Source organism: Tenrec ecaudatus, chromosome 1, assembly GCF_050624435.1.
Source record: "Tenrec ecaudatus isolate mTenEca1 chromosome 1, mTenEca1.hap1, whole genome shotgun sequence".
Lineage (NCBI taxonomy): Eukaryota > Metazoa > Chordata > Mammalia > Afrosoricida > Tenrecidae > Tenrec > Tenrec ecaudatus.
This window is the reverse complement of record NC_134530.1, coordinates 22,411,851-22,418,202: the sequence shown is the minus strand read 5'-3', so window position 1 is coordinate 22,418,202 and position 6,352 is coordinate 22,411,851.

Below are 6,352 nucleotides of genomic sequence, written 5' to 3'. Positions count from 1 at the left end.
TCCATGTGGCTTGTCAACAGGAATGTCTTGCAGAGAGTGTGTCCTGCCTCCAGGGAGGAAGACAGAATTTCCCAGAATCCTCAGGAGATGGCCATGCCCACACAGAGACCTCATTGGCTATGACCTGATTGACAGGCTAGACTCCACCGCTTTGCAAGTTGACAGGAGATGATGTAGCTGCCACAGATCCTAATTGGAATCATCATATGCCCTGGCTCCCTGCCCCCATGTTCCTCCTTACAAAAGGTAGAGAGATTGAACCAGACTCTCAAACAACGGATCACAAAACTAGTCTTGGAAACCATGTTCCCATGGACCAAGTGCCTCCGCACAGCCTTTCTCCATGTCAGAACAGCTCCAGGAGAAGATTCAGGATGATCCCCTTATGGACTATTGTATGGGCTCCCCTATCTGGGTAGGCTACAGACTTGCCCACTCTGAGACCAAGGACCTGTTTCTGAGAGTTCTGTGCTGGCTCTTTATTCCAAGTTATCGACTCTTGGGTCAAAGGACCTAAGACAGGGTTAGACAGGGTTCTCTAGAAAAATAAAACCAGAATGATAATTTATATATATTTATACAGATAGATATATAACACAAGAAATAAACAGTTAATTAAATTATAAAGCAGTACAAATGGCTCAGTGCAACTCACTCCCATGAGACAGTTGTGAGACACTGGCAGTCCTTCAAGTCTTGAAGGTCACCATGTAGTCCTCTGTAGAACAATTCAGGTTATCCGGGCACAGGCAGCAAACAGCAAGGCAGGTCACCAACAGTCAGCCAGATGACAGGGCCTGGCAGTCCCCAGCTCAAGAGATGTAAATTCCAATGGTGTGGTGAAGCAGTTCTTGAAGGAATCTCAAATTACAGCAACAGAGTCCACGGGTTAGGTGTCCCACAGGTAGTGTAGCTTGCAAATTGAGGCAGAGAACCAGTTAAGGCAGCCACACACTGGTCCGATGATCAAAGAGCAAGAGACAAGAAAGGCGAGGCTCACCGAGCCACTTATCTCTCCACCCTTCAATTAATCCCACGCCACCCTCCCATACCGCAGGCCTCACCCAGGAACCCTGGGCCGCCCCCGACACGAGATATTGGTAGACCAGCAACCGCTGAGAAGAGTTTGTCATCCTCCTTATTGCTGTTAGGGGGAACCACCGGGAGTCCCGTTGGGCGACCCTTAGGCCACAAGCGCATGCGCGCTATGGCACGCACCGTGGACCGACCACCGCTCCCTCCTACTCTCAGTCACCCCGATCCTTTTCTCTGAGAATCTAGAGAAGGCCCTCCTGCGTGAAGTTTCTCTCTCTCTATGTCTATCTCTCTCCTTCCATCCATCCATCCATCCATCTATCCATCCATTCATCCATCTAAATAAACTTTAACTGTGTCAGGTGGACATGGAGTCCTGCCAGTTCTTTAAAGGACAGGAATCGTTTTTCTAAAGGAGCTTCTCCTGAGACGTGTCAGACCTTCCAACGTAGGCCCGTCCTTATCTCAATGAATGAATGGCCCAAGAGCTCAAGGCTAGGGGGTGGGTGCTGACATCTCAGGACAGGACCCTGTTAACAAGCTCATCACCCTCCCAATTTCAGAGCCAACTGCAGGCCCTGTCCCCATTGCTTCACCCAAGGAATCCCTTAATAATGGCCTTAAAAAGAGTGGAAGTCATGGAGGCACAGGAGCTACGGTGAAAGTTACACACAGAAATGGGCTATGGACCTGTGAATGCCTGGGCAGAACAGGTTACATTCACGGCTCTGGCTCCCAACAGGTGACTGCTGTGCTTGTGCAGCCGGGAGACCCCAGGCACAGGCCGCTCCCTTTCCCTGTGGTCAGCACTGGAATCCAGTGGGATCGCTCTGCCCGATGACTCTGTCCCAGGATAAGGATGCTTGGGGAAGGGGCACTTGTCCGAGCTTGCAGTTGCTCTTCCCTGCACCGCAGAGGCGGGACCTGATAGGGGTCCCTTCCTTCTCCGTAGGGTGATGAGCCAATCTTCTTGCTTCTCCGGGCAGGGAGAAGCATTCACAATAACCGTAGAAAAATGGACAACCTGCACCCACATCCTAAATGTCACCCAGAAGCCTGGCAGTAGCAACTGTTCAACCCTCAGAATATCCCCGGGCAGATGGCTGGTGGTGTTGTGGCAACGAGAGCTTCTGAGGTTTGCTTCCAACCAATTGGACTGAGAAGTGAGCTGTGGCCCAGGTGACAGTCCCCTTCACCCCAGGGTTCTGTGAAAAACCTGAGCACAGTGAGGGATTACCACAAGGTTGAACACCTTTTCTGTTTTTGCCATTTTAAATTCATCTTCTCAGAGTTGCCTGTTCACGCAACTCACCCATTTTGCTGTTGGCTGTTCTTTGGCTAATTTATCACTTAACTGCAGAGAGTATTTCTACAACTCGTGGATGCCCTATATGCTTCTTAGGGATGACCACCCCCGTCTTTTTGAATAAGCACCTCGCTCTGTTCAACTTTGAGTCCCTCTTCTTTTAATCACTTAAAGCGTAGTGCCTGCCGATTTTGTTTGTGTTCGATAATACTCAGGGACTTTTAAAAAATCATTTTATTAGGGGCTCATACAACTCTTATCACAATCCATATATACATCAATTGTGTAAAGCACATCTGTACATTCATTGCCCTCATCATTCTCAAAACATTTTCTCTTCACTTAAGCCCCTGACATTAGCTCCTCATACCCCTCCCTCCCTCCACGCTCCACCTTCCCTCATGAACCATTGAAAACTTATAAATTATTATTTTGTCATATCTTACACTGTCCGACATCTCCCTTCACCCACTTTTATGTTGTCCATCCCCTAGAGAGGAGGTTATATGTAGATCCTTGTAATTGGTTCCCCCTACTACTCCACCCTCCCTTAACCCTCCTATCCCCAATCTCACCATGGTCCTCAAGGGATCATCCATCCTGGATTCCCTGTGTTTCCAGTTCCTATCTGTACCAATGTACATCCTCTGGTCTAGCCGGATTTGTAAGGTAGTATTGGGATCATGATAGGATGAGTTGGGGTGGGGGGACGACCAGAGGAAGCATTTAGGAACTAGAGGAAAGTTGTATGTTTCATCATTGCTACACTGCACCCTGACTGGCTCGTCTCCTCCCTGCGACGCTTCCGTAAGGGGATGTCCAATTGCCTACTGATGTGTGCGGGAAATGCCAGCCCCCACCACTAATCATGGGTTCAGTGAGTGCAATTGTATGCTTGAGATACATAAAGATTATAATAAAGTCATAGAAGGCATAAGACATAGGAGAGGGTCAAATAATGGAGTCAGACACATTTCATGGTAGTATGCTCACCTTCTGGATAGCCATGATCTTACCAGCCAGGTTCACCCACAGCGTGGGCTGAGGTGAAGTGGGGCGGAGACCCGGCACCTGGCTAGCAACCTGGCAGGAGGCTCGAGGACTCCATTTATTGCTAACCAAGGGTTATATCTACTTAGGGGGATGTGATAACAGGTAGCCACATGTCACAGGAAGGGGCAGTATAATAAGCATGCACATCATAGGAAGGGGATATACAATGGGCATAAGTGTGACAGGAAGGGGATGAGCTAGGGGTGTGCATATAGGAATTGGAGGGACTAGGGGTATACATGTGACAAGATGGGTGGACCCTAGATTCATGATGGTGGCCTAACCTTGGTCACCCTTGGGTGGGCTTTACCTCTCTGGGGTCTCCTACAAGGAAACAGTCAAATACTATCCTTATCAGAAGGGAGTGAGTACTATTTGTTGTGGGATAAACAGTGGTGACTGCTTGCTCTGGATGGCTGATAACCCTTAGGGAGAATAATCCCTGACCTACTTCTGTTGACCTCCAAGTGTATAGTCATTCGCCATGTGCAGCAAGCAGTTAAGTTTGGCATACATTTGGGGGAAACAACTTGGGAAAAATTCTTGTTTCCCACACAGATGGGCTTTGGGTCTTCACTCCGCACTCCCCATTATTCACAATATGATTTTTTTGTTCTTTGATGCCTGATAACTGATCCCTTCAATACCTTGTGATTGCACAAGCTAGTGTGCTTCTTCCATGTGCCAGTCAGGGTGCAGTTACTTCTGAGATAGATGGACACTTGTTTACTTTCAAGCCTTTAAGACCCCAGACACTATATCTTTTGATAGCTGGGCACCATCAGCTTTCTTGACCACATTTGCGTATGCACCCATTTATCTTCAGTGATCGTATGGGGAGGTGAGCACACAATGGCATGATTTTTTGTTCTTTGATGCCTGCTAACTAATCCCTTCAGCACCTCATGATCACTCAGGCTGGTGTGCTTCTTCCATGTGGGCTTTGTTGCTTCTGAGACTAAATGGCCACTTGTTTACCTTCAAGCCTTTAAGACCCCAGACACTATATCTTTTGATAGCCGGGCACCATCAGCTTTCTTCCCCATTTTTGCGTATGCACCTGCTTTGTCTTCAGCGATTGTGTGGAGAAGGTAAGCATCATGGAGTGCCAGCTTAATAGAACAAAGTTGTTTTTTTTAAGAAAAAAGTATTCTTGCATTGAGGAAGTACTCGAGTGGAGGCCCAATGTCCATCTGCTACCTTAATATTAAACCCATACATATATGCACATAGATATATTTCCACATCCTCATCTATAAATATATTTGCATATACATGCCTTTACTTAGACCTCTATAAATGCTCTACTTTTCCTCCTAGCTCTTTCCTCTATTTCCTTTTACTTTTCTCTTGTAGGGGACCTTCTTAAAGAGTTGACCTTACTCTGTCATCCTGGGATTCAAACCCAGGTCCATCCCAACCCTCCCCGCCCTGCCACCATCACTCCAGTGGACGCTGCGAGCCCCAGGGGTCACTGCTCAGTGCACGAGGCCAAGGACACCAGAAGAAATCAGACCAGCAACAGCATTCATTCACATCGGGTTTATTGGCTGACCCCTCATGGCTATGCAGGGGGATGGGTTTAGGGGTGGTGACAGCCTCAAAGCCCACCCAGTTTCTGGGCATCTTTGGGAAAAAGGCACTTTCCCAGCAGCTGGGCCACCCCTGGGACTGCCATCGAGCTTTAGGCAACCACATGCTGCCCCCAGCAGCTGGTAGATGCCCTGAGCACCCATTTATAGTCCTGAGACCACACCTGCCTGAGACAGACTGGGGATGCCCAGCCTGCCCCTCCACCCCCCAGCCTGGACAACTCACGTTCTCAGGCCTCTCCTGGCAGCCTAGGCTCACCCCTCACTCACCCTGAAGCAAGTCCCCCACCCGCCCCGGCCTGCCCAGCAGTTACAGGAGGCTTGGCACAGAGCTGCCATCAGAATGGGTGTTGAATGACTGACTGCAGGTGCCAGGAGGTAGGTGCAGCGGCCTGGGCCCCTGCCAGAGTAGAATCTTAGACCACAAGCCCAGCCTGTAGACTAGGGTGAAAATGAGCCTTCCCCACGCCCTCAGCGCTCAAGGCCAGGCCAAACGCATGCTCTAGAGACCTCTTCTGGCCGAGTTACTGGTGGGCTCCCCGTCCCAAGCAGACAGATCTACTGTGTGAAGCTGCTGTCAATCCCATTGGAGATCCCCTGAGGACGAGGACGATGGCGGGGGTGCCTCCAAGCTGAGGAAGCTTTTCCATGACTGCAGGGGGCCCCAGTTACAGCGGAGAAGCAGTGGAGAAGATGGACAGACCCGGTGGCTGCAGCCATGGCCTCCGTCCTGAGAACAGTGGTGAGGGCGGCTCCGGACCGGGTGGTGTTCCGTTCTTTTGAGTGTGGGTCGCTGTGAGTCGGTACTGGTCCGGTGGCAACTCACATGTACCAGCAGCAGCCCCTCTGTGGCCAGATGGCCCCTCTGCACAGAGGCGAGTGGGAGGCCCCTGCCCACTGGGGGGAGGGGCGGGAGTTCCGAGATGGCAAGTCAGTCCCCCGCGGGCACCCAGTCAGCGCTGGAACTTTCTGGACACATACCCTGGGAAGCCTGGGCGTGAGGAGACTGCCATTGTGCCAGGGCCTCTGTGCTGGGAACAGGGCGTTAGGAACGGGATGGGGAAGGCTCAGAGTCCCTTGAAACTATTTGTAAAGAGGAGAAACAAGAAAACGACGGTGGGGTTTTTGGTGGGACTGCTGCTGCTGGGATTCTTCTGAGTGAGGAACCAACACCCCCCCCCTTAAAAAAAGGGCTAGCACTTTGCAGGGATCCTGCCAGAGAGAGACACCCCCCTATTCCTACATCCTCACATCCTACTGAACCCCATTAGTCCCAGGGGTGGGCACTGGCCCCAGTTTGCAGAGAGGGAGGGGGAAGAGCAGAGCCCAGGCCACCCCTCCCCCACTCGTGGACACCTCCCCACCC